This window comes from Engystomops pustulosus, chromosome 1 (assembly GCF_040894005.1).
Source record: "Engystomops pustulosus chromosome 1, aEngPut4.maternal, whole genome shotgun sequence".
Classification (NCBI taxonomy): Eukaryota; Metazoa; Chordata; class Amphibia; order Anura; family Leptodactylidae; genus Engystomops; species Engystomops pustulosus.
In genome coordinates, this window is record NC_092411.1 from 240,649,047 (window position 1) to 240,658,259 (window position 9,213).

The following is a 9,213-nucleotide window of genomic DNA, read 5'->3' on the forward strand; positions in this document are numbered from 1 at the left end:
TGCCAAACTTTGTAACTTTTTCATACATTGAAAGGTCATAAAATTGGAAGGTGAGTACACTTTTTTTTCCTTATAGGCTGGGCAGGGGCAGTATACTGGGGGCTGCAGGCTGTATACTAGGGACAGGGGACTGCAGGCTGTAAACTAGGGGCAGAGGGCTGCAGGCTGTATACTAGGGACAGGGGGTTGCAGGCTGTATACTGTGGGCAGGGGCTGCAGGCTGTATAATGGGGGGCAGGGGCTGTATACTAGGGGGGGGGCAGGGGCTGCAGGCTGTATAATGTGGGCAGGGGGTGCAGACTGTATACTGGGGGACAGGGGCTGTATACTTGGGGGGGCAGGGGCTGCAGGCTGTATACAGGCGGCAGGGGCTGCAGGCTGTATTCTGGGGACAGGGGCTGCTGGCTGTATACTGGGGGCAGACGCTGCAGGCTGTATATTGGGCGGCATGCACTGGCTGGTTGTATATTGGGTGGCAGGCTGGGACCAATGCATTTCCTACCCTTGGATTGTACTCGAATCAATAGCAGATATCTATATTAGAGGACTTTAACATGAACATTTGCACAAATAGGTTTGTCTTTAAAACATAATTTTGGAGGTTTTCCCTTGTATAATGGGGCATGACTATTTTAAGAGTTATGATTTAGTATTCAAACCTTGGCTAGCAGGGGCGTTGCTAGGGTGGTAATAGATCCGGGGCACGGGCCCCAATGCATGTGTGTTGAACTTTCAGTAATGCCCCCTCCTGTACATAACCCCCTCACATGTGGTTGTGCCAATAACAAGGTTACTTCTGGTATATACAGCTACAGAGAACAAAGGAGAAATCCCCATCACCATCTTATGTTCCTCATTGTCCCTACATCTTGGTTCCCTGGCAGTGTTATCCTGCTGCCGCCCCTAACAATCTCCCCAAATACTGTAAGGCTGCGCTCACACATTTGTCTTGCATTTAAACAAAACCAGGTGCGTGTTACCCATCACATGTGTATTACTGGAAAATATATGTGATCAAACCAAGGCCTGTCCTATAAATGTCCACGCTCCAATAAATGTCCCCCACACAGCCCCCCAGTAAGTAATGTGCGTCACACAGCCCCCCAGTAAGTAATGTGCCTCACACACAGCCCCCCACTAAGTAATGTGCCTCACACAGCCCCCCAGTAAGTAATGTGCCTCACACAGCCCCCCAGTAAGTAATGTGCCTCACATAGCCCCCCAGTAAATAATGTGCCTCACACAGCCCCCCAGTAAGTAATGTACCTCACACAGCCCCCCAGTAAGTAATGTGCCTCACACAGCCCCCCAGGAAATAATGTGCCCCACACAGCCCCCCAGGAAATAATGTGCCTCACACAGTCCCCCCAGTAAATAATGTGCCTCACACAGCCCCCCAGTAAATAATGTGCCTCACACAGTCCCCCCAGTAAATAATGTGCCTCACACAGCTCCCCAGGAAATAATGTGCCTCACAAAGCCCCCCAGGAAATAATGTGCCTCACACAGCCCCCCAGGAAATAATGTACCTCACACACAGTCCCCCCAGTAAATAATGTGCCTCACACAGCCCCCCAGTAAGTAATGTGCCTCACACAGCCCCCCAGTAAGTAATGTGCCTCACACACAGCCCCCCACTAAGTAATGTGCCTCACACAGCCCCCCAGTAAGTAATGTGCCTCACACAGCCCCCCAGTAAGTAATGTGCCTCACATAGCCCCCCAGTAAATAAGGTGCCTCACACAGCCCCCCAGTAAATAATGTGCCTCACACAGCCCCCCAGTAAGTAATGTACCTCACACAGCCCCCCAGTAAGTAATGTGCCTCACACAGCCCCCCAGGAAATAATGTGCCCCACACAGCCCCCCAGGAAATAATGTGCCTCACACAGTCCCCCCAGTAAATAATGTGCCTCACACAGCCCCCCAGTAAATAATGTGCCTCACACAGTCCCCCCAGTAAATAATGTGCCTCACACAGCTCCCCAGGAAATAATGTGCCTCACAAAGCCCCCCAGGAAATAATGTGCCTCACACAGCCCCCCAGGAAATAATGTACCTCACACACAGTCCCCCCAGTAAATAATGTGCCTCACACAGCCCCCCAGTAAGTAATGTGCCTCACACAGCCCCCCAGTAAGTAATGTGCCTCACACACAGCCCCCCACTAAGTAATGTGCCTCACACAGTCCCCCCAGTAAATAATGTGCCTCACACAGTCCCCCCAGTAAATAATGTGCCTCACACACAGCTCCCCAGGAAATAATGTGCCTCACACAGTCCCCCCAGTAAATAATGTGCCTCACACACAGTCCCCCAGTAAGTAATGTGCCTCACACAGCCCCCCAGGAAATAATGTGCCTCACACAGCCCCCCAGTAAGTAATGTGCCTCACACAGTCCCCCAGTAAGTAATGTGCCTCACACAGCCCCCCAGGAAATAATGTGCCTCACACAGCCCCTCAGTAAATAATGTGCCTCACACAACCCCCCCAGTAAATAATGTGCCTCACACAACCCCCCCAGTAAATAATGTGCCTCACACACAGTCCCCCAGTAAGTAATGTGCCTCACACAGCTCCCCAGAAAATAATGTGCCTCACACAGCCCCCCAGTAAGTAATGTGCCTCACACAGCTCCCCAGGAAATAATGTGCCTCACACAGTCCCCCCAGTAAATAATGTGCCTCACACAGCCCCCCAGTAAGTAATGTGCCTCACACAACCCCCCCAGTAAATAATGTGCCTCACACACAGCCCCCCAGTAAATAATGTGCCTCACACAGTCCCCCCGGTAAATAATGTGCCTCACACACAGTCCCCCCAGTAAGTAATGTGCCTCACACAGCCCCCCAGTAAGTAATGTGCCTCACACAGCACCCCGGTAAGTAATGTGCCTCACACAGCCCCCCAGGAAGTAATGTGCCTCACACAGCCCCCCAGTAAATAATGTGCCTCACACAGTCCCCCCAGTAAATAATGTGCCTCACACAGCCCCCCAGTAAATAATGTGCCTCACACAGCCCCCCAGTAAATAATGTGCCTCACACAGCTCCCCAGGAAATAATGTGCCTCACACAGCCCCCCAGGAAATAATGTCCTTCACACAGCCCCCCAGGAAATAATGTGCCTCACACAGCCCCCCAGGCAATAATGTGCCTCACACAGCCCCCCAGTAAATAATGTGCCTCACACAGTCCCCCCAGTAAATAATGTGCCTCACACAGCCCCCCAGTAAATAATGTGCCTCACACAGCCCCCCAGGAAATAATGTGCCTCACACAGCCCCCCAGGAAATAATGTGCCTCACACAGTCCCCCCAGGAAATAATGTGCCCCACAATGTTCTCCCCCTTCCCTAGTCCCTGTCATGTTTCTCACCTCACAGATGCAGCTCTCTCTCTCTCTTTCTGTTCGCTGCTTTCCCCTGCAGGTCATGTGATCATGACATCATCACAGGTCCTTGAGCCTCTGGAACTCCCGGAGGCGAGGTCCTTGCAGGGGAAAGCAGCGCCTGCACTCGTTCTCATCACGATCTGAGGATACAGATCGTGATGAGAACGAGAGGGAATGAATCTCCCGGGCAGCGGGGCAGATGATCTTCTGACCCGAGGAGATTCGGGGCACTGGCCAAAAGATCCGGGGCACGAGCCCCGGATATTTTGACCTAGCGACGCCCCTGTTGGCTAGTATGCACAATAGTGTGAACATATCATATTATATTAAGTGAATTCTTGCCAAATTATGCAATGTATTCATATGGGAAAGGTATAGAGCTAGATTATGTCAATCTTTACGCTATGGAGCAATTTCATTTTCAGGCATAACCAGAGTGCAAAATGGAATATGGAAAAGAAACCTCTTACTAAATCACCACCAGAGTATTTAAGAGATAACTACAATTAAAAGTCCTAATTTCTCCTCATACTTACTTGATTTTAATAGATATTAATAGATATCTGCTCGCTTGTTGCTAACCATTTAAGCAATAATTGAGCTGCCACCAAATAACAAAGCACTCGAACCGGATCTGTTTATCCCGTCCTGACAGCCAAGTTTCTGTACACTCCTTGGGCTCCTTGCCAAAGCCTCTTGTGCTTGCATGTATAATTGCAGATCACTACTTGATAGCAATACTGACTGCCAAAGTTCCCATTAAAAAAAAATCTATGAAATTCAGAGCAAGCAGCCAAATCTATACTAAGCTACTTGTGAACCCAAAGTGTGGTGTACTCCTGACATTTATTGTACCCCAGTGATTTCCAACCAGTGGATAAGCATCATTTTTACGTCAGAGGAATTTATGTATAAATGAAGAAAACTATTCAAATCAGCAATTCTGATTATTTGTCAGTTTCTATATATATGTTATTGGAAAAATTCGCCCTTTAACAGGGATTAAAATTCTCTCTTGTAATTATTTTTTTTACTATTCAGTTTAATTGATTGCTGGGTTACATTGATTTGCTCCACTGCTACAGAGGCTGGGTGACAACCACAAACATCCACCATTCAGTGAACCATTATACCTTGTATTTGTCAGCTACTACATGTCATCCAATAAAGAAAATTATACTTTTATTATAGAGGGTTAAAGGAAACCTGTCAAGTTAATTTTTGTAAACTGAAAAATTCCATTTTTTTTAAGTTGTATGCAAATGACCTGAGTTGAGTCCAATCAGTATCTTCCCTGAAGCTGAGTTAGGCTTATTCATGAGTTGAAGGTAATGAGATCCAGCTCACCTTTAGCCTCCTTGTAAATTGGATATGGTACGGCACCAACCTTTCTGTGAAGGTAGACGTGTAACAATAAATTCCGATGGTCCAGCCAGATTCCAAAGAAATTCAGGTTTATTAAATCATTTTTTCCACAATGAAATCCCAAAATGATCAACACTTTTCAAACGTATAAACTGTTCCTAATCATGGTCCACTCTGATGCGCCCTTCTATTCAGGGGTATAAATTGCATAAAAGGGTGTATTAGAGTAGTCCATGATTAAGAACAGTTTATCCGTTTGAAACACGTTGGTTATTTTGGGATTGCACTGTGGAAATATGAAGTCATGATTCGATATACCTGAAGTTCTTTGGAATTTATTGTTATTCATGAGTGTCCTGTACAGCCTCGCCTCCCAGTCCTTGATTGACTGCTAATGGTGATTTTACAACAATTGATGTTTGGATCAACATGATAAAGACTGGTGTGGAATCCATGTGAGCTGTTCTTAAAGGTAGGGATGTCAGAATTAGTGAGTGAGAACAGCTGACAGGTTCCCTGTGCCTGCTGCTGTACTTAGGTTCCTCAGTAATCCTGTATTATTTATGTAACTGCAGTATATGTATAACTTTTAGCATAGTCCTAAGGTAGGGTCAGCTTCCAAATGGTAGTTTACTAACCTCCTCTACAAAACTGCAAAGCAATATACAGTACATTTCTATCAGATACAACCAGTATATCTATTCATAATTAATATAAAGTTTTGCTTAAAAGATCAATCCGTCACAGCACTGAATGTACTAGATATAATAGCTAGCAAATCTTTCAAATTGGTATTTTCAATTGATTCTCTGGAATGTGAATCTCTCTAATTGACTGTCAATCCTGAACCTGGGAAATCGATTACACCAATGCTAATGATGGCATTACTGTATCTTGTGAGAAGTCTATGATAAAATGCATTACCACAGAGAAAAGTCAACATCATGGTGTTACGTTCCTATGTTTCTAGTAAGTGCAGAAAGGAGGTGTGTAAGTCTTTCCTTTATATCACTTATTAGCAAATCCAATATGTGTTGCTGACCCAAATACCAAATTGGTTTTTTACTAGAGGAAATGTGTCTAATGGTCAGTAAACTTGCAACAGTTTTTTTTTCTTCTTGTTCGCTGTAAAACCTGATAAAAACCTTCATAATCACTAATCTCCTTTTCCAAAACTGAGATTTATTCTTAAAGGGAACCTACCACCACGATTCTACTTATAAAGGTAGATCGGGTGGTAGGTGGATGTAAGGGACGTGAGGATAGCCCTTTTTAGAGCTAATCCTCACGTACCTGCTATCTTTTAATAAACGGCGCGGCTACTCCACGCCCCAGTAGCCACGATACTCCTCCTACCCTGTGTGTGCGGCGCGCAGCATCCGACAAGCTGGAGTTCTGCGCATGCGCAGTAGCTCCGGCCTCGGAGCTGTGGCTGCTCTGCCGCGGACCTGCGTTCTGTGCATGCGCAGAACGCCAGCATGTCGGGCGAGGGCGCGCAGCTACGAGGAGCTGCGTGCCGAACACACAGGGTAGGAGGAGTAACATGACTACTTGGGCGTGGAGTAGCTGCGCCGTGTAGCCTCGTGCCCGGCTACTCCACGCCCCAGTAGCCGCATAAGTTAATTTACATATTAAGGGAATAAAGTTTATTAAAAGTTAGCGGGGACATGAGGATTAGCTCTAAAAAGAGCTATCCTCACGTCCCTTACATCCACCTACCACCCAATCTACCTTTATAGGTAGAATCGTGGTGGTAGGTTCCCTTTAAAGTGGTCCTGAATTGGCTCATAAAGTCCATTAAATAACCCATATAAGTCTTCGGAGAAGTCTACGGAGAAGTGGGGGAGGAGTTAGGTGAGAATGGAGTAATATACAGACAGAGGCTAATTCAGCAGAATGTATCTATATCACCCTTAGGCCTCATACACATGACCGTAAAAATGCCCATTTACCTTAATAGGAAATAGGGCTATGTATGAGGTCATCGTATTTCTCACTGCACCATGAACTGGCTGTCAGATCGCAACATAAAATATAGACTATGCCCTATTTTTTGTGTAGTAGATTAGTAAATTTTTTTTTAGATACAAGTAGGTGCATGCTTACCGTATTTGGTTGTGTAATAGTCACAACCAATTGTATTCACTTAATCCTGTGTTCCATCCACGAGGCAGCCTTTGTTAACCCAACGGCCAAAATCCAAAGCGTATGACCATATATCCAATAAAAAGAATGAGGGTAAAGCTCATAGAAAAAAATCATTCATAACGTGATTTGATGCACGGCCCAGTCCTGGCATTGAAAGGTGTGTTTCCACCCCATACATTTTAAGTTATTTTAGCCATGTGTAACTATCTTTTATGAGAAATCTTTTCATACAATAAAATAATAAACCCTACAGTAGGGTACCAAATGGTATTTTCTACAAGCTTTACGCTCATTCTTTTTATTGGATATATGTTGTCAGGATTCGGGATGCGTGGATCCACTGGATCACCGTGGGAGGTGGTACTAGCCGACACCTGGGACCGGAGTCTAAGTGGCACCTGGTCTTCACCAGAGCCCGCAGCAAATCAGGATGGTCTTGCTGCAGTGGGGTACCACCTGGTCGTTCCTTAGGTGCGACTAGCCCGCGGTGGCAGCCGAGGTCAAGGTACCTTAGCAGGAGATAGTCTCGGGGTCAGGTACAGGTACAGGGTCAGGGCAGGTGGCAGAGATGCAGGGTCAAGTCCAATCCGGGGTCTGCAATGGGAGGCCCAGGCAGATGGGAACGGGATCAGATCACAGATGTTTTTTTAAAAAAAAAAGAATAATTATGATGCAAAATGGTGCTACTCATCTGAAGCTCAGCTTCGGGGGTCTAGGACCGCCTGCTTCTGCACTTCAGTGAAGGGTGTGGGAACTGCAGCTCTTGTTCTCCACTATTTGGAGGAACCTGTACCCCCCGGGCTGAGCCAGGCTTCTGACCTCCTGGTCTTGGCATAAATTCTTCCACAACCAGGGCAATGATGGAAAGGACTCCAGGAGTTAAGGCTTCCAAGACCTTCTGGTCTCCGATCTTTGGATTTGTGTAGAAGTTTTCATGAAATTTGCATCAAATTCCATTTTGCCTGATTTCATTCACTGATTTCTAGTAATAATAACTGATCGGGATGATTAACTGCACTTAATTCTATATTACTGGGTAACCAAAACAAAAAGAAATCCAGGATCTAGAGTGTTATCTCTGAAGTAAAAACTTTCAGTGACTTTTCAGTTTCCTTCAAACTGCTGTTATCATTTATGGTCCATTTTTTATCCTGGATGTTTGATCATTTTTAATTCTTCCCTAGCAGGCGAAGGGCTCATATCCCTCACTCTCTACATTGTTGGCTTGACAAAGCAATTTAGAAAACAAACATGGAGTGTATAGAGCTCTGTCTTGTCTTCTAGAATGCATCGACTTCAGACTCCTCTATTAAATCTAATACACCTCAATAGACAGGCAGCCTATTCACTATATGCATCACTTGTCAAAAGTCTCCCCATTTAAGCGACTAAAATGTCAGTCGGATGTTAAATGTAGAAACGCATTATATATGTACAAAGTGCTGGCATCTATGAAACATGACCACCTCCGTGCAACAAATATCAGTTGACCTTCTTTCTTCTAGTTTCTTATTAGCAGAGACAGACAGCAGACTGACAGTGTCTGCATAGTCCCCTGTGCAGTGCACAGAAATTCTCTCTTGTGAGGAATCATTTATCACCTAGTACCCAATTTGTGTGACAGAAAATGTCCTTTCCTGGGATTTTTTAGGAACATCTTTACAAATGTTCTTTCTGCCCTCTTGATTAATCTCTACTTTCTAGATTCGGAACAAAGTTGCAGTTTAGATACAAATAAGATAATTGATTTTTATATTTACTGTCTACCGAATTACGTAAGAATTGTGGCTCGTTATGTAATAGAACTAGAGTTCTGCAAATTATTATCCAGATTCTGTTCTCTTCCAAACAAGATATGTTGTTCCCAAAGGACGAGCCGAAAGCCGAATGGCATTAACAGATTGACAAGTATTGATACTAGACAGTACTCACCATTAATAATTGCTGGAATATTGAGATCCTTTCCTTATTGTTGCAGAGGCTGTTATATTGTATTTTCAGCTGCACACTATAGGCAGAGAGACATGCTCGGATTAAAAATGAGCTCTCTAGCTGTGTTTGAAGTACTTAGTTCTCTGGAGGCAGATTCGGCTTCTCCAAGCCCAGGCATGGAAGAATGCTGTAAACAACAGTGAATCTAAATTAAAACGACTATATGGAATTAAATCAGGTCCCATACACTTTCCTGCACATTAATTTGCAAGTAACTATCTCTTCTTGCCAGCTTAATTATGGAAAGCAAAAATTAGTGGTTGTAATTAGATGGAATGTGGATAGTTCTTCCAACAGTCACACAATGGTTCAATTA

At 44.9% G+C, this 9,213-nt stretch overlaps 1 protein-coding gene across 1 annotated transcript in view; it reads right to left on the bottom strand.

Moving 5' to 3' along the window:
• FRG1 (FSHD region gene 1) overlaps positions 1-8,953 on the bottom strand; it is a 31,051-nt gene extending 22,098 nt beyond the window's left edge. The window contains exon 1 of the mRNA XM_072122541.1: positions 8,838-8,953. The gene's annotated coding sequence lies outside the window, so the exon portion shown is untranslated. The remainder of the gene's footprint in view (positions 1-8,837) is intronic.
• Between the last annotated feature and the right edge of the window lie 260 nt (positions 8,954-9,213).